We start from the raw sequence: 18,687 nt of genomic DNA, 5'->3' as shown, positions 1-18,687 counted from the left end.
CTTCCATATGAATATTATGACTGGAGTTCTATGGAAGGGTGAGAAAATAGGTTGGAGGTAGATGATAAGAATCCTTGGCCTTTTGTAAATCAATTTGGGTAATGATGTGTTTGTGAATGTATACTCTCTTGTTCCAAAAAGGATTTGAAGCGTTTTATATTTATACCAAGACAAATAGATGAGGAAATTAGGATAATGGAAAAAAACTTAGAAAATCAAAGTAAAGCACCTGAACTAATAAAATCTTATGTAGTTATAAAAGGTAAATAGAAAATCAAACCAGATTCTTAGCCCACGTAGAGAAGTAGAGATGATTACTTACAATTAGTTACTTATTCATGAAAGAGCAGTGTCCCTGTCACTGTGCCCCTTGTTGGATGCTGCTCTCACCACACGTGCATATCTGTACGTACCATATTTGAGATCTTATCATCTGCAGAGACAATCTTTACTTCTTCCCTTCTCATTCAGATGCCTGTTATTTCTTTTTCTTGTCTAATTGCACTGGCCAGGTCTTTCTAGCACAGTGCTGAATGGAAGCGGTGAGAGTGGGCACCCTGTCTGATTCCTGGTCGCAGTGGGAAAGCTTTGAACATCTCACCATAAGTATGATGTTTAACTTTCTTTTTGTCACATTCTTTCTGTACTCAATTTGTTGAGAACTTTTATCATGAAAGATGTTGAATTTTGTCAAATGCTTTTTCTACATCTACTGAACATACAATTTCTGCCTTTCATTTTGTTAACGTGGTAGATCCCATTTATTGCTTTTCATTGCTTTCCAGGGATAAATTCTGCATGATCATGGTTATATGATCCTTTTACTGTGCTGTTGAAATCAGTTTGCTAGTATTTTTTTTTAAACATTTATTTGACTGTGCTGGGTCTTAGTTGTGGCACTCAGGATTCTTAGTTGCAGCATGTGGGATCTAGTTCCCTCACCAGGGATTAAACCCAGCCCCCTGCTTTGGGAGCACAGAGTCTTAGCCACCGCACCACCAGGAAAGTCCCAGTTTGCTAGTATTTTGTTGAAAATGCTTGTATCTGTGTTCATCAGGGGTATTGGCTGATAGTTTTCTTTAATGTTCTTATCTGGCTTCACTTTCAGGATAATCCTGGCCTCATAAAATGAACTGGAGTGTTCGGCTCTTCAGTTTTTTCAGTGAATTTGAGAAGGATTGGCGTTAATTCTTCTTTAAATGTTTGGTAGAATTCACCAGTGAAACCATCTAGTGCCGGCCTTTTTTTGATGGAAGATTTTTGATTACTGTTTGAATTTTGTTACTTGTCATTTTCTCCAAATTTTCTGTTTATTCATGATTCAGCCTTGGTAGGCTGTATATAGATTGGTTTTATAGACTCATCCACTTGGATGTCTCAGTTCAATGGAGAACTGGTCTTTTCATTTTTAAGTTGATAACTGTATCAAGTATTAAAACAAGAGTGTAAAACATACGCTCCCCAGAATCACCACATAGGCACAGCTAGAAAACAAGACCAGCACCATGAAAGATCCTGAGAATGGCCTCCCACAACAGACACCTGGGGTTTCCCAGGTGGCTCAGTGATAAAGAATCCACCTGTCAATGCAGGAGATGTGGGTTTGATCCCTGGGTCAGGAAGATCCCCTGGAAAAGGAAATGCAACCCACCTTAGTATTCTTGCCTGGGAAATCCCAAGGACAGAGGAGCCTGGCAGACTACAGTCCATGGGGTCACAAAAGAGTAAGACATGACTTAGCAATTAAACAATTCTGCTGCTACTGCTGCTAAGTCGCTTCAGTCGTGTCCGACTCTGTGCGACCCCATAGACGGAAGCCCACCAGGCTCCCCCGTCCCTGGGATTCTCCAGGCAAGAACACTGGAGTGGGTTGCCACTTCCTTCTCCAATGCATGAAAGCGAAAAGTGGAAGTGAAGTCGCGCAGTCGTGTACGACTCTTCACGACCCCATGGACTGCAGCCTACCAGGCTGCTCCGTCCATGGGATTTTTCCAAGCAAGAGTACTGGAGTGGGGCGCCATTGCCTTCTCCGAAACAATTCTAGGGAATACCAAAAAAGCTGAAAGAAGAGCCAAATGGACACATACACTGACACCTAGATTCAAGAGTCAATATTGTGCCGTATTTGTTTTATCCATTTTTTTTTTCTTTCTTTCAGACTACCCAACAAATTGAACTTGACTCTGAAATCCACCTGAAACAAACTGCCTGGAGTACTTTGAGAAGCAAATGGACTTAGTTTGGCACCTAAGAAATTTGAAGTAGTAATAATAACATGATAAGTAGATAAATGGTTACTGGGTACATGGTTTGGCATCTAAGAAAATTGAAATAATATGATAACAGAAATAATAATTTGTTCAGTTGCTAAGTTGTGTTCGACTCTTTGCAACCACACAGACCAGTAGCCCACCAGACATCTGTGTCCATGGGATTCTCCATGCAAGATTACTGGAGTGGGTTGCATATCTTCTAGGAGATCTTCCTAACCCAGGGATCAAAGCTGCATTTCCTGCTTCCCCTGCATTGCGGGCAAATTCTTCACTGCTGAGCCACTGGGGAAGCCCATATAACAGCTTATAATAAGTAAATAAATAAAATGGTTACTAGCTATAAGCTAGAACTGCAGTAACACCTATCCGCCTCATCTCATGAATTTCTCAAGAAACACTCAATAACCCAAGAAAATGAGCACAGGCCCACACAGATGAGACAGTGTGAGGACAAGCAGGAAGCTGACTGGGGTGAGTGGATGTTGTTCAGTCGCTAAGTCATGTCCACCTCTTTGTGACCCCGTGAACTGCAGCACGCCAGGCTTCCCTGTCCATCAACTCCCAGGGTCACTTCAGAACTGGCATGCTGCAGCTCATAAGGTGAGGGGATGGGGGTTTGGTAAACCAAACTGCTGCCAAGAGCATGATTGCAGAAAACACAAGCAGCTGATGTGAAGGAGTGACAGTATTCAAGCACCACTCAAGTAGGGAAGCAAGTGGTGTGTGGCAGGCTGGTGTCTTGGATAATATGGGAAGCGTGGCTCGCTGGGGACATGGGTGGGTGAGCGGCAGCTGGGATGGAGTGGAGTGGCGTCACTGCAGAAGGCCAAACGATTGCCTAAGAAAGAACTTCCAGTGCTTTCCTCCCAGAGTCCTCAGAGTGCTGACAGAAAACAAGAGGTTATCAGGCTGCGTGAGCCCAGGAAGATTGCCTTGCCTTTCTGGCTCTCAGACCAAACAAGAAGGCTGAACTGAGGTCCTGAGCAGTATTAACTCTGTGACTGCACTGTGCTTCAGCCATAAACCATCAGACTGTTTCTTCAGGGAGAGTTGCCTGAGCATGATTGCAGAAAACACCTCCAGGAGCCAGGAGGTGGGGTGGCCAGTGACCACAGGTGTGAGCGTTCCTCTGGGCTGTAAGCAAAATGAAAATGGGCTGGTGATTCACTAGCACACTCAGTGACCCGCCCCTCTCTGGGGAGACCAGGAGCACCCTACCCCATTTGCCCTGAGTCCTAGACAGCCAGCCCCCGGCCTGTGCCTCTCTGTGTGTGATCTTTCCACAGCTTTTTTCTCCTGTATTGTGGCAAGATACATACCTTGTTCATTTTCACACTGTAAACAGTTCCGCTGTGTGACCATATTATAATTTTCTTATCTCTTCTGCAGTTGGTAAAATGTAGGCTATCTCTGCATATATTTTTGTTGTTATTACAAATAATATGGCTCTGAACACCCTTATACATGTGTATATATTAATATGCTGGGTTGTAGGAGTGGAGTTACTGAGATTTAAAATGATTTTCCAACGTGATGGCAATAATTTACATTCTTACCAGCAGTGGGTGAAAATACCCTGATCACCATCTGGTACGGCCAGACTTCTTAATTTTTGTCAACCTGTGGGGTCTTATTTGAGTTTTTTAATTTCTAGTGAGGTTGAACTTTTCATTTGTTTTTCCTCTTCACTGATTTGCCTATTCATATTTTTGCCAATTTTAAACATTAGGTTTATATTTTTTACTATGAAATCTATAGTAACTGTATCCTGAACACTAATATTATATGGATAAATGTCTTTCCATTCTGTGGCCTATTTGGTTTGTCTTTTGAGAAATTCAAGTTTTCATTTTAACATAATTCTGTGGACCAGCCTTTTCCTCTTTCCCAAGGAGAATGCACACTGTCCATTGCGATTCTTTCTAATTCTCTTAAAGACCTCCCCCAGCCCGAGCCTGGATCCCCACCTTGTGGTGAGGGGACCTAGGCGTCCATCCATGTTCTGGGCCCTCCAGTTGCCTTCCCTCTGCCGGATTCAGCGTGTCCCCCAGCCCTGCCTGCACCCGTCACCTCGATACTGTCTGGGCTGTCTCCCCCACTAGATTTTAGATGTTTGAATCCGTTCTCCATCCAGGTGGGGAGATTTGAAGGGGAAGGCAGGGCCTCTGAGACGGGACCAGCACCGGGGTGGGCTGGGTGTGAGCGCACCCCTCGGGCTGCAGGGCTGTGGCGAGGCGGGGTCTCAGCGGTGAGCCGCAGGGTCTAGAGACTCATCACGCAGGAGCTGCAGGGACGGAGGGGCGGGTCACCTTCAGCATCCCAAGGCTGCCGAGCGCTGCCCCGGGCGCCTGAGCTCCCGTGCCTGGCTCTGTCCCCAGGTCAGTACATCGAGGAGAACTGTGTGCACTTGGAGAGAAGGAAGAGAACCAAATGGAGAAAATGCGGGAGACAGAGTTGAGGAGGCGCGCCACCTGGTGGCCTATCAGGCTGCCAGCACTGCACGCGGAGCCGCGACAACCCGGCCATCTAGGATCCAGGCCCGACCTCCAGCGTGAAGCACATTGGCACATACTGGCCACTTACGATACCAGTACTCATTAAGCAACGAGTCTGAGGGTTTCTTCTAATCAGTAGGTTTTTTGTTTTTGTTTTTTTACAGTTTTACATTTTCAGAAAAATTGAGCAGCTGATACAGGGAGCTCCCGTGCCCTTGCCCCAGTATACAGTTTTTCCTATTAACACTTTCCATTAGTGTTACCTGTTGGAATTAATGAACCGATACTGACACAGTACTATTAGCCAAATTTCATACTTTAAGGCCCATTTTTGTACAGTTCTGTGGGTTTTGACACATGCTTGTAATGAGTCCACCATTGTAATATCATAGGACAGTTTCCCTGCTTTTGAATCTCTTGGTGTTCTCCGTGATCACCCTTCTCTCCCTACCCCCGAATCTCTGGCAGTCATGATCTTTTACTGTCTGTCACCTTTCCCAAAATGTCACATAGAACCATACAGCATGTGTCCTGTTTCGGATTGGCTTCTGTTCAGTTCAGTCACTCAGTAGTGTCCAACTCTTTGTAACCCCATGAATCGCAGCACGCCAGGCCTCCCCATCCATCACCAACTCCCGGAGTTTGCCCAAACTCATGTCCATTGAGTTGGTGATGCCATTCAACCATCTCATCCTCTGTCGTCCCCTTCTCCTCCTACCCCCAATCCCTCCCAGCATCAGGGTCTTTTCCAATGAGTCAGCTGTTCGCAGGAGGTGGCCAAAGTATTGGAGTTTCAGCTTCAGCATCAGTCCTTCCAATGAACACCCAGGACTGATCTCCTTTAGGATGGACTGGTTGGATCTCCTTGCAGTCCAAGGGACTCTCAAGAGTCTTCTCTAGCACCACAGTACTAAAGCATCAATTCTTCGGCACTCAGCCTTCTTCACAGTCCAACTCTCACATCCATACATGACCACAGGAAAAAACCATAGCCTTGACTAGACAGACCTTTGTTGGCCAAGTAATGTCTCTGCTTTTTAATATGCTATCTAGATTGGTCATAACTTTCCTTCCAAGGAGTAAGCGTCTTTTAATTTCATGGCTGCAGTCACCATCTGCAGTGATTTTGGAGCCCAAGAAAATAAAGTCTGACACTGTTTCCACTGTTTCCCCATCTATTTCCCATGAAGTGATAGGACCAGATGCCATGATCGTAATTTTCTAAATGTTGAGCTTTAAGCCAACTTTTTCACTCTCCACTTTCACTTTCATCAAGAGGCTTTTTAGTTCCTCTTCACTTTCTGCCATAAGGGTGGTGTCATCTGCATATCTGAGGTTATTGATATTTCTCCCAGCAATCTTGATTCCAGCTTGTGCTTCTTCCAGCCCAGCATTTCTCATGATGTACTCTGCATATAAGTTAAATAAGCAGAGTGACAATATACAGCCTTGATATACTCCTTTTCCTATTTGGAACCAGTCTCGTGTTCCATGTCCAGTTCTAACTGTTGCTTCCTGACCTGCATTTAGGTTTCTCGAGGCAGGTCAGGTGGTCTGGTATTCCCATCTCTTTCAGAATTTTCCAGTTTATTGCGATCCACACAAAGGCTTTGGCATAGTCAATAAAGCAGAAATAGATGTTTTTCTGGAATTCTCTTGCTTTTTCAATGATCCAGCGGATGTTGGCAATTTGATCTCTGGTTCCTATGCCTTTTCTAAAACCAGCTTGAACATCTGGACATTCACAGTTCACGTATTGCTGAAGCCTGGCTTGGAGAATTTTGAGCATTACTTTGCTAGCATGCAAGATGAGTGCAATTGTGAGGTAGTTTGAGCATTCGTTGGCATTGCCTTTCTTTGGGATTGGAATGAAAACTGACCTTTTCCAGTCCTGCGGCCACTGCTGAGTTTTCCAAATTTGCTGGCATATTGAGTGCAGCACTTTCACAGCATCATCTTTCAGGATTTGAAATAGCTCAACTGGAATTCCATCACCTCCACTAGCTTTGTTCGTAGTGATGCTTTCTAGGGCCCACTTGACTTCACATTCCAGGATGTCTGGCTCTAGGTCAGTGATCACACCATCGTGATTATCTGGGTTGTGAAGATCTTTTTTGTACAGTTCTTCTGTGTATTCTTGCCACCTTTTCTTAATATCTTCTGCTTCTGTTAGGTCCATACCATTTCTGTCCTTTATTGAGCCCATCTTTGCATGAAATGTTCCCTTGGTATCTCTAATTTTCTTGAAGAGGTCTGGTCTCTGGCTTCTGTTAGCAATGTGCATTTAAGATTTCTCCATGTCTTTTTTCTTGCTACCTCATTTCTTTTTATTACTGAGCTGAATAACATTCCAAAGTCTGGATGAACCACAGTTTATTTATCCATTCACCTACTGAAGTGCATCTTGTTTGTTTCCAAGTTTTCACGACTGTGAATAAAGCTGCTTTTAAACATCCATGCACATTTCTTTGGGGACATAAGTTTTCATTCCCTTGGGTAAATACCAAGGGGTCTGCTTGCTGGATCACATGATAAGGCTATATTTAGTTTGAGGAGAAGCCGCCAAACCGGCTTCCAAAGTGGCTGCACCATTTTGCATCCCCACCAATGATGAATGGAGCTCCTGTTGCCTTGCTTCCTCCCAGTGTCTGGATTCTGGTCACTAATAGGTGTGTCCTGGTTCCTCACTGCTGCTGTGATTTGCAATTCTCTAGCAACATATGATTCAGAGCATCTTTTCCTATACTTGTCATCTGCGTATCTTCTCTGCCCAATTTTTAAATTGGGTTGCTTGTCTTCTTGTTGAGTTTTAACTTTATTTTGGGTACCAGTTTTTTAACCAATATGTGTTTTGCAATGTATTTTAATATCTATGGGCTTCCCTAGTGGCTCAGATGGCAAAGAATCTGCTTGCAGTGAAGGAGACACCGGTTTGATCCCTGGGTTGGGAAGACCCCTCAGAGAAGGAAATGGCAACCCACTCCAGTATTCTTGTCTGGAAAATCCTACGGACAGAGAAGCCTGGCAAGCTACAGTCCATGGGGTCGCAAAGAGTCAGACACAACTTAGTGACTAATATTTAATTAGAGACATTTAAATAAAACACTTGGTGTGTCACTTAAAATAATTTGCTATGCTAACTGTTGTATCTATACAACATTTTCGTTTATATTATTTAAATCTCTCAAAGAGAAATAGTAACACAGAATCATTTCTGTGGACATATGATTAAAACAACCCTCACAGCATCCATGGAAGTTCACTTCTCACAGACTGCAGCCTCAGTTAGGCATCTCCTTTCAGAGAAATGGGCGACTGCGACCCATGGTGCAGGGGGCTTAACACACACTAACATTTGTTTAGCACTGTCTGCCTGGAAACCCACTCACGTGCAGGTTTAAATTATATTGATTTCTTAGTTTTTAAATACCTTAGTCCATTTAGGCTGCTGTAACAGAGTATCACAGGCTGCGTGTCTCATGAACAGCAGACATCTCTCTCTCTCACAGCTCGAGGCTGGGAGCCTGAGGTCAGGTGCTAGCGTGGCTGGGCTCTGGGGAGGCTCTCGTCTGAGTTGTAGATGGCCGCCTTCCTGCTGAGTCCTCATGCAAGAGAAAGGGCAGAGGAGTGCTCTAGGGCCACGTTAACAAGGGCACTAATCCCACCACAAGGGCTCCACCTTCATGACTGAATCTCCTCCAAAAAGCCTCACCTCCTAACACCATCACATGGGGGGTTAGCTTTCAACACATGAACTTGGGGGAGGGACACACATGTTCAGCCCGTGTACTAAGTCACTTTAGTCGTGTCTATTTGCAACCCCATGGGTTGTATCCTCTGTCCAGGCAAGAATACTGAAGTGGGTTGCCATTTCTTCTTCCAGGGGATCTTCCTGACCCAGGGATCAAACCCGAATCTCACGTTTCCCACACTGGCAGACAGATTCTTTACCACTGAGCCACCAGGCCCACCCATGTTGCTGCAAATGGCGTTCTTTCACTCTTTTTTATGACTAATATTCCATTGCATATATATACACCACATCTTATTTTAATATAAAGCAAGTGATCGCTAGTGTTCTCTAGTTTTAACACTTATGATTCAAAATTCTTGAGGCTTACCTTTCAGTTCAGTTGAGTTGCTCAGTCATGTCCGACTCTTTGTGACCCCATGAATCGCAGCACACCAGGCTTCCCTGCCCATCACCAACTCCCGGAGTTCACTCAAACTCACGTTCATCGAGTCGCTGATGCCATCCAGCCATCTCATCCTCTGTCGTCCCCTTCTCCTGCCCCCAATCCCTCCCAGCATCAGAGCCAACTCTTTGCATGAGGTGGCCAAAGTACTGGAGTTTCAGCTTTAGCATCATTCCTTCCAAAGAACACCCAGGGCTGATCTCCTTTAGAATGGACTGGCTGGACCTCCTTGCAGTCCAAGGGACTCTCAAGAGTCTTCTCCAACACCACAGTTCAAAAGCATCAATTCTTTGGTGCTCAGCTTTCTTCATAGTCCAACTCTCACATCCATACATGACTACTGGAAAAACCATAGCCTTGAGTAGACAGACCTTTGTTGGCCAAGTAATGTCTCTGCTTTTCAATATGCTATATAGGTTGGTCATAACTTTGCTTCCAAGGAGTAAGCATCTTTTAACTTCATGGCTGCAGTCACCATCTGCAGTGATTTTGGAGCCCATGAAAATAAAGTCTGACACTGCTTCCACTGTTTCCCCATCTATTTACCAGAGGCTTACCTTTAGGTCACAGGAAATTGCTACATTAAAAAGTCTGCAAAAGTCACAGGATATGTCTGACATTTTGCCACAAAAGGAAGGAAACTGAAGCTTTCGCTTTATCCTCAGCTAAGATCTGAAACAGCAAAGTTGTAGGTAGAAAATCATAAACCCACCCAAGGAGATTGTGACAACCGGGTAAGGAACATATTGTGTACTGGTGTCTGGCTGAACACATTTAACAAGAAGCGAATGAGTAAAACATGATGAAAAATATCAAGGAAAACTTCAGTCTAGAGTGAGACAAGTGCCATCACTTCAGATCAGTAACAGCAACAACCCAAGGGTGACCTGGGAGCACGGCCTCCAGAGCGCGAATCACACCCCAGAAAGTGTGGCCCACTTGCACTCCCACCCCAACGCAGCTGCAAGCCTGCTTCCCGAAGCTTCAGGAATAGCCACACCACCACCTTGGGGAGAGCTGTCCTCACCACCGGTACAGCCCACGAGGCGCAGGTCACCATGTTTTCATTCCACATTTTTTGGGCAACTAGTACGACTGAGCGACTTCACTTTCACTTTTCACTTTCATGCATTGGAGGAGGAAACAGCAACCCACTCCAGTGTTCTTGCCTGGAGAATCCCAGGGATGGGGGAGCCTGGTGAGCTGCCGTCTTTGGGGTCGCACAGAGTCGGACTGAAGCGACTTAGCAGCAGCAGCAGCAGCAGCAGCAGAGGCTGGACTTTTATTTACTCACTGTCCTTTCCAGTTTGTCTCTTGTGAACACTTGCTTGGATCTCTGGCCATTTTCTGTGGGGGCGGAGTCACAGGGCTTCCTTCTTCTAGTTGACCTGAAGGGTGTTTTATATATTTATCATGAGAACACTGCTAGAGTCGTTAATCAGTAACTCCTTCCACACACTCCATGGTCTGTGCCTGTGCACTTGGTAGGACACGTCTGGCCCCTGGAGGACGCTGGGCCCGGCACCCTCGCTCTGGGAGTCGCTGTGCGGGGCCCGTGTACCTGCGAGCTCCAGGGGCTGCAGGGCCAACACGAGGCAGGGGGCGCTCCGGACAGACGCCCCTCACTGCCCCCAGCTCCCACTCATCTTCCCCAGCACACAAAGAGCGCAAAGACGTCTTCAGGGTTAACAAGCCACACATTATGCTTCCAGAATTATTTGACATTTTGACTGCCCTGAAGTGTGAAAGGCCCTCATTGTGTCCGGACTCACATGCGCCATGACCCTTGTGGGGTCCTGGTTAGACGCCTGCTTCTCCATCCTGACAGCACAAGCTGTCCTCTGGGAGTTTGAGGACAATGTTCCAGTTATACACCCAGAAAAGAGCAATGTATGCCCAGGAATCAACTCACTGAATCACTAACCTCCTACATCCTCTTTAGAGCCTGAAGATTCCTCAAAGGCATCTTTCCCCACCCATGTGAGAGCATGAGTGGGCAGAGTGCAGAGCCAAGCAGGAAGAGAAAGGGAAGGGTGGAGGCCCGAGAACATGCCGCCCCCCACCCCCTGGAGGCCGACATAGGACCCCCTCAAAAGACAAAGCCATAAAGGTTCATTTCCACCCGTCATTTTTATCACATCTTGATGAAGAGCTATTTGGCGGAAACACTTGTTATCTTTCAAGGTCTTAAGGATATGGCCGCATCCTTAGAACATGCTTCACGTGGACACCTGTCTGCTCAGGGGTGTACCCCCTTCTGCAGGTGGTTCCTTCTCCCCTGTGTCAAAGCGTCCTTGGCATTTTACTCCTTCTTGTTTTGACCACTTCACTGAGCCAAACAGGAAAGAACGTAGTTTTCTCCAGTTACACTAACCCAGCCTTGGGTGAAAGGGTCTCCAGAGAAGACACCTGAGGGGTGGGTGGGACTGAGGATGCTGTGGAAGGAGACATTGGTGTGGTCGTGGGGGGAGCTCCAGGTGTGGGTGCAGGACCTGGGAGGCGCGGGGTGGCAGGGCAGCATTCTCCCCCCACCCCACCCAGAGCTACCAGTGCCCTGTCATGACTGGAGCACAAAGGTGTAACTGGCAAGGGCATGATGAGTGAGCACATGCCTGTGCTCACCCAGGCATATAGCCGAGGGGGACCCAAGATTCTAAGCCACCCACCCCCTCCCACAGACATACAGAGACTGCTGACCCTCCACCTCGAGGAGTGCTCGGCTCTCTTACGTCACTGCAGAAGTCAGGTCGGGCCGGCACCCATGTGCTTCAGCATCTTCCTGACTCTGGATGCATTTGTATATTTGAACATTTTCTCTTACTTCCCAAGCAAGAGTAAACAAGAGCAGAGAGGATCCCATATCAGCTATCCACTCGCTGGTCTGCACGCCTCCCAAAGGGGCTGGGGCACATGCCTGTTTCTTCCTCCCTTTCTAAGATCCCTGTGTTTTGGAGGTAGAAATTTTTTTTTTAATGTATTCTGGATTTTAATTCCTTATCAGGTATATGATTTGCAAATATTTTTTCTCTCTTTAGGTTTTCATTTCACTTTCTTAATAATGTCCTTTTGTTGTACAAGTTTTTAATTCTAATCGTCTAATTTACCTAGTTTTTCTTTTATTGCTCATGTTTTTGTGCCACATCTAAATCAACCACAAAATCCAAGGCTGTGAATATTCATCCTGTATTTTCTTCTAAGAGGTTCACATTCAGGTCACTGATTCACTGTGATTTAATTTTTGAATATTGTGGAAAGTAGGGTCCAAATTCATTCCTTTGCATGTGGATGTCCATTTGTTGAAGAGACCATTCTTTCTCTGTTGAATAATCTCGGTCCTCTTGTCAAAAACCACCTGGTCACAGATACGTGCTTATTTCTGGATCCCAAAGCCCATTCTGTTGATCCCCGTGCCTATCCTCATGCCAGTACCACACTGTTTTGATTACTGTAGCTTTGTAACAGGTTTTGAAATCATAAAATGTGAGTCCTCCAACTTTGTTCTTTTTTAAGATTGCTTTGGCTCCTCAGGGTCTCCTGCAATGCTATTTGAATTTTATTAGGGACTGCATTTGAATTTGTAGATAGCTTTGTCATCTTAACAACACTGAGTCTTTCAACTCATGATATGAAACCTATTTCATTTTATTTAGGTCTTCCTAAATTTCTTTCAGCAAAGTTTTGCAGTTTTCCGTGTACAAGTCTGTCACCTACTTGATTAAATTCATTGCTGTCTTGTACTCTTTTTGATGCAATTGTAAAAGGAATTGTTTTCTCAAGTTCCTTTTTGAATTACTCATTGGTCGTGTATATAGAAACAACTGGTAATCTTCATTTTAGCTATTTATGCTTAGGTGTGAAATAAATGTTATTTGTTGATCATTTCTATAACCCAGAGCTTTGGAGGAAGATGTTTAGGTGGTTTTATGTGTTTCCCCTCATGTGGAACAAGAGAGGGCAGAAGCAGACCACTCTGTGTTATCAGTTGCTTATTTTTAGAAAATGATATTTAATAAAAAAAGAAAAAAGAGGGACTAACAAAAAAAAAAAAAAACTGGTTTCTGTGTGTGGTCTCGTACTTTGCAATTTTGCTGAATTTATTATCTGTAGTAGGATGTGTGTGTGTGTTCTTTAGGATTTTATGTATAGGATCATGCAATCTTCAGTAGAGACAGTTTTACTCCTTTCTTTCCAATTTGGGTATCTTTTTTTTTTTTTCTCTTGTCTAATTGCTCTGGCTAGAACTTGCAATACAATGCTGAATAGCAGAGGTGAAAGCTGGCATCCTTGACTTGTTCCTTATCTTAGGGACAAAGCTTTCAGTCTTTTTAGCTATTAAAAAAAAAAAACACTTCATTTTTCCCAATTATGTACAGGATTCATGAGAGCTTTGAAACCAGATCCACACAGCTTTAATCATCAAGGACACAGGTTTTGATTTTAAAATAGCACTGTCTTCTTCTTATTCCATTTTATAAATATTTATCAACAATGTTCATAATTGTCCCATCTCTATTTCCTGAGCATTGCTCATATGGCTCCTGCTCATTGCATTTATGGGCTTGCCCCAACAGAGACAAGGCAGCTAGTTGGCCCCAGTTCATATTCTAAATAACTAAGTACTGATCAGTGTCATAGCTAAGAGTTCCACCCATGTGAATTCTATCTAATTATCTTCCATCCAAGTTCTCATTTTTCAGATCAGTGACATCTTCCAAACACAGATATTTTAATGAAAAGTTAAGCCATAAATTTAGTCAGTTCTGTTTCAGTTATCCATGCCTTCCAAATTTTCTTTGACACAAATTGCCAAAATTGCAGTGTTTAGAACACACTGGGATCTTTTATTGCCTGGCTCTTATCACAAAAGTCTGCCCAAAACGTGCTTATGAAGGGCATTCCCAAGGAACAAATTAATGTTGCTCTAGCCCTCCCCAGATTTGGTACATCTGTTTTGGATTCCATTATAATTTTAAAATGTTAGGGTAGGCAATGTTCTGATGCAGTGAAATTGCCAGGGGACTCCACACAGCCCTGAAGGCTGCCAGACCATTTGAAATAACATGTCAGAGAGTTCAGAAAGACCTACTTTTAGAATACAGATGGAGAGAAGGACACTTCATTCACTCTGAGTCGAGTCCAACAAATGAGGCAAAAGATGACCATCAAAGACCGAGGAACACCAGAACATTAGCGCACTTGCAGCTGGTCCACCCCAAGAACTGTCAGTATTACAATGGGAAGCCTCATGGTTATGGAACGCCCACTCTGTGCCACGTGGTGTGCTGGGAGCTCTGCACACATTATCACAACTCTAGGAGGGAGATAAGATAAGGTAAACCTTACAGAAGAACTGATGCTGAAACTGAAGCTCCAATGCTTTGGCCACCTGATGCAAAGAGCTGACTCACTGGAAAAGAGCCTGATGCTGGCAAAGATTGAGCGCAGGAGAAGGGGACGACAGAGGATGAGATGGTTGGATGGCATCACCGACTCAATGGACATGAGTTTGAGCAAACTCCGAGAGATAGCGAAGACCAGGGAAGTCTGGCATGCTGCAGTCCATGGGGTTGTAGAGTTGGGCACGCCTTAGCGACTGAATATAAACCTTCTTACTAATAAGGAAACAGGCTCAGATATAGTTTGCCTAGGGTCATGGGCCTGAGCATGGGAGAACAGGGATTAGGTCTGGGGTCTTAGGGAAACATCTCTCCTCCTTCCCCTACCCCAGGGGCCAGCAAACAAGGAAGGACTGAAGTGCAAGCCTGGCCTCCCCCCATCGCTTTTTGTAATTAAAGTTTTACTGGAACATTAGCAGGCCTACTCATCAAGTCACGTGTGTGAGGCGTCCGTGACATAGGGCAGCTGAGCAGTTGAAACAGACTGTGTAGCCCCCAAAGCCTGAGACATTTACTCTCTGGCCCCTTTCAGGAGAAAAAAAAAATTGCAGGCCTGTACCCTCCACAGTGAGACCTACTCTTACGTCTGAGCTTCTCCTCCATCCGCCCCGCCCCGTGCTCATCCAACAGGAAGCCTAAAAACACCTGCCATGTGTGCTAAGACAGAGGCTCTTGCAGCCCCAGAGTTGGCAGAAACAGTGTTTCTTCCTATGTTTGGTCACCATCACTAACGTACAAGTGCCCACACGTGGCCACTGTCCACTTTCCAAGGTCGCCACCAGCGACCGCAGCCTCACCACAGCCACGCTCAGAGGACCTGCTGTCCTGGCCACCTGCACTGCAGAAGCACTGAGACCAAGAGCAGGCCCCCAGCGCCAGGCAGTTCTGTATCCCCCCAAGCATCCCTCTCCACCAAGGTCTCCATGACCAGCACATGCAGCCCTCTGCCTCACACACCCAGGCCGTTCCTGCATCTGGATGGATGGAGAACCTGAACAGCTGAGGTTTAAACGGGCACCTTATTTAAGGGTCACCTGCTCCCTGGCTTTGTTCTGGCACCAACTCGCCACTGGTGGGCAGGACCGTTTACTTGTCCATTTGGAGACAGCAGCCTGGAAATTTACAGCACTGAGTAGTCAGGAGAGGAAGCTGTAAAGTGCCTGACAGAACGGCTCTAAAAATTAAGATCTCTGCTTCCTGAATCTCCGGGCTGAAAATCCTCAAATCCGGCCTTCTGGCTTAGCTCTCCTTCTCCTGCACCACGCTTATTCTTACACGACACAGGGAAAAAAGATCAGGATGACTTTAACACAATCCTATCTGGAAACCTTCCTCACACTTAGTTCCTGAGCTCAAGTAGGCTCTTCCAGTTTCCCAGGAAGTCCATCAGGAAGCCACAAGAGGGGAGCTGGGCCGCAGGGGAGAAGTCAGGTGTCTGGACGGCAGCCCAGCACCTTAGCAGGCCATGTCCATGCTTTGCAAGAGCCCGCTCTCTTAATTCAGAGAGCTCTAGGCTCACGCTCTGCCCTTGCCATGTACTGGCTGGCTAACTCAGGCCATGTACTGAATTCTCTCCATCTTGGTTTTTTATTTCAGAGCATCTGATGGAGGAACTTTTGTAAATCAAAGAGCATGAGGCCCAAGCTGCAGTGGACGCAGTTCTTTTTTCACCATTTGTCCTTATTGTCCCCTAACCTGGCTTAGCAAAGGGTAAGGCCAAAGGCCTTAGAAAATCTGAAGCAATAAAGTACAAACGGGGGAGTACAAGGCTCTGAAGAGCAAAAGGACATTTATTTAGACACCATTGGCTATTCAGCTTCATTAATCATTGTCTAACCTGATTTTCTGAAGCACAGATGACGCTGATGTGGACAACTGTTATTTTCTGGAGTCAGAGGAAATATAACATTCTTTGCTAGGTTATTTCTGCTCAGTCGGGCTCCCTCCAGACTTTTTCTGTGTTCACGGGTGGCCATGTGGAATCAGGTCATTGTCATCTGCACTTTATTTTTTTATTTTGACCACACGGTGTGGCTTGCAGGATCTTAGTTCTCTGACCAGGGACTGAACCTATGCCCCCTGCACTGGGAATGCAGTCTTTACCACTGGACTGACCACACAGGGAAGTCCCTAATCCACGCTTCAGACTGAATAAATGGGCTCATTTGACAGCAAACCGGACATCTGAATGGAGAGAAAGAGTAAAACAGACAACCCCAAATGTATACAATACAAGTAATTTACAGCTTGACTTTGGCATACCCTGTGGTTCTTTCATTGTGAGTACATCTGATACTGTGGGAACTCCACAAACACTTCACAGAGGCGCCTGCCAGCCTCTGAAGCCCACCCTCAGGAAGCCCTGAAGACGGTCCAGCGTCCTGACCTGACACTCACAGCTTCCGCCCATTGCCTTGGGGCTCTGATGCGCCCGACCTGAAGGCTCCCATCTTCAACTTCAGAGGGCATTTCCTTCATCCTTCAAAAAAAAAAAAAAAAAAACAGAACCAGAAAAATAAACCGTGGCGTTAGAACGCGGGAGTGTCTCCACCAGGTGGCAGCGGCGCCTAATTCACCGGCTTCGGCCCCTTGGCTAAACCGGACAGTGGGCAAGGCCCCACCTGGAGTTTACTCGTCTATGCACAGACTTGACAGTACATTTCCGAGGGACCTGAGACCCTGGGCTGTGAGCCACTGGTGCTGAGTCCCGCTGGTCGGGCTGCGGCCGCGCCTGCAGAGGCCCAGGCCGCCGAAGTCCAGCCTGTCCCTTTCCCGCATGACCGCGGCCCCAGACACCAGGTTCTCAACCTGGCGCCTAGGTTGGGTTGGGTTGGGTTGGGTCGCCACACGCCTAGGGCACCTCGGAACTGTCCCCAGGAGCGGGCCTCCTGCCCTTCCAGTTCAGTCAGCAGACAGCAGGTGACTGCAGGTCCCAGTGACGAGAAAGGACGGAGGCGGAGGGGCAGTCTCTCCTATTATCCAAACGAAGCGTTAGCGTTATACTCGTACTAGAGACACTAGTTATTAATGTTACCAGAGCTCATGGCACACACAGTCCAGCAGAGGCTTCCTCCCAGCCGCTCCCGCTCCACCGGGCACCTGGGTCCAAGCGGAGCCGATCCTACTAGAAATAACCGCGTTACTCCTGTACACCCAGGTGCGCCCCTACACTTCTGGGGTGGGGCAACGGTGAGGACACAGCCTCTCGTGAGACCAGGGCTGCAGCCTCCGCAGCAACCACAGCGGCGGATTGTTTCCGCATCATCGTTTCTGTGTTCCTGGACGCAGTGGAGCGAGCCCGTGGCCTCGCGCCTCCGCCGTGAACTCCCCGCGCAGCCTGCTGATTGGAGGACATGAACTCTCACGTGACCCGTGCCAGCCAGTCACGTGGCTGTACGTCAGCGTCAATCTGTCACGTGGCTGCCTTGAGCCCTATTGGTAAACATGGCGCCTATCTCATACACCCTGCCACGCTGCGCCGTGAGTTTTCTGTTTGGTTTTGTTTCAAAGCATTTCGCCTTCAGTTTCACCCCCCAGGCGGTCCTGAATGGAGTCGGGGTGAACAGGAGGATGCTGCCCAGAGCGTTCGGGTGAACGGAGGAGTGTATCAATGTAGTATGATGGATAAAGCGCGTCACTGCAGGACAGAGAAGTGGCAGGACCGGCAGACGGACACATAAGAACAGAAGGACATGGAGGCCGGCCCTCCTGGCCGATGCACAGGTGGAGGGAGGCGATGGCAATAAGGAGTGGACTTGTCACTTTTAAAGAATAAAAATCACTTTTGGGAATTCCCGCTTTGAACTTCAGATCGACATGCAACCTTTTAACTCTTCAAGTCCATCCCCCACCACCCACTTTCAGTATATTAGTGTTCTCGGGGCTTCCTGGAGAAGGCAATGGCACCCCACTCTAGTACTCTTGCCTGGAAAATCCCATGGACGGAGGGGCCTGTTAGGCTGCAGTCCATTGGGTCGCTAGGAGTCGGACACGACTGAGCGATTTCACTTTCACTTTTCACTTGCATGCATTGGAGAAGGAAATGGCAACCCACTCCAGTGTTCTTGCCTGGAGAATCCCAGGGACGGGGGAGCCTGGTGGGCTGCCGTCTATGGGGTCGCATAGAGTCGGACACGACTGAAGCGACTTAGCAGCAGCAGCGGGGCTTCCCTGGTGACCCAGGGGGTAAAGAATCAGCCTGAGGTGCCGGAGACCCGGGATTGATCCCTGGGATCAGGAAGAGCCCCTGGAGGAGGGCACGGATACCCACTCCAGTATTCTTGCCTGGAGAATCCCATGGACAGAGGGGCCTGATGGACTACAGCCC

At 46.7% G+C, this 18,687-nt stretch overlaps 1 long non-coding RNA gene across 1 annotated transcript; it reads left to right on the top strand.

The window, feature by feature from the left end:
• The first annotated feature begins 2,480 nt into the window (after positions 1–2,480).
• LOC112581440 lies at positions 2,481–4,087 on the top strand. Its single transcript, XR_003106010.3, has 2 exons — positions 2,481–2,744; positions 3,144–4,087. It is a non-coding gene; the product is annotated as an uncharacterized LOC112581440 (long non-coding RNA).
• The last annotated feature ends 14,600 nt before the right edge of the window (positions 4,088–18,687 follow it).

The sequence above is a fragment of the Bubalus bubalis genome, chromosome 22, assembly GCF_019923935.1.
Source record: "Bubalus bubalis isolate 160015118507 breed Murrah chromosome 22, NDDB_SH_1, whole genome shotgun sequence".
Lineage (NCBI taxonomy): Eukaryota > Metazoa > Chordata > Mammalia > Artiodactyla > Bovidae > Bubalus > Bubalus bubalis.
This window is presented reverse-complemented; position numbering and strand designations above follow the sequence as displayed.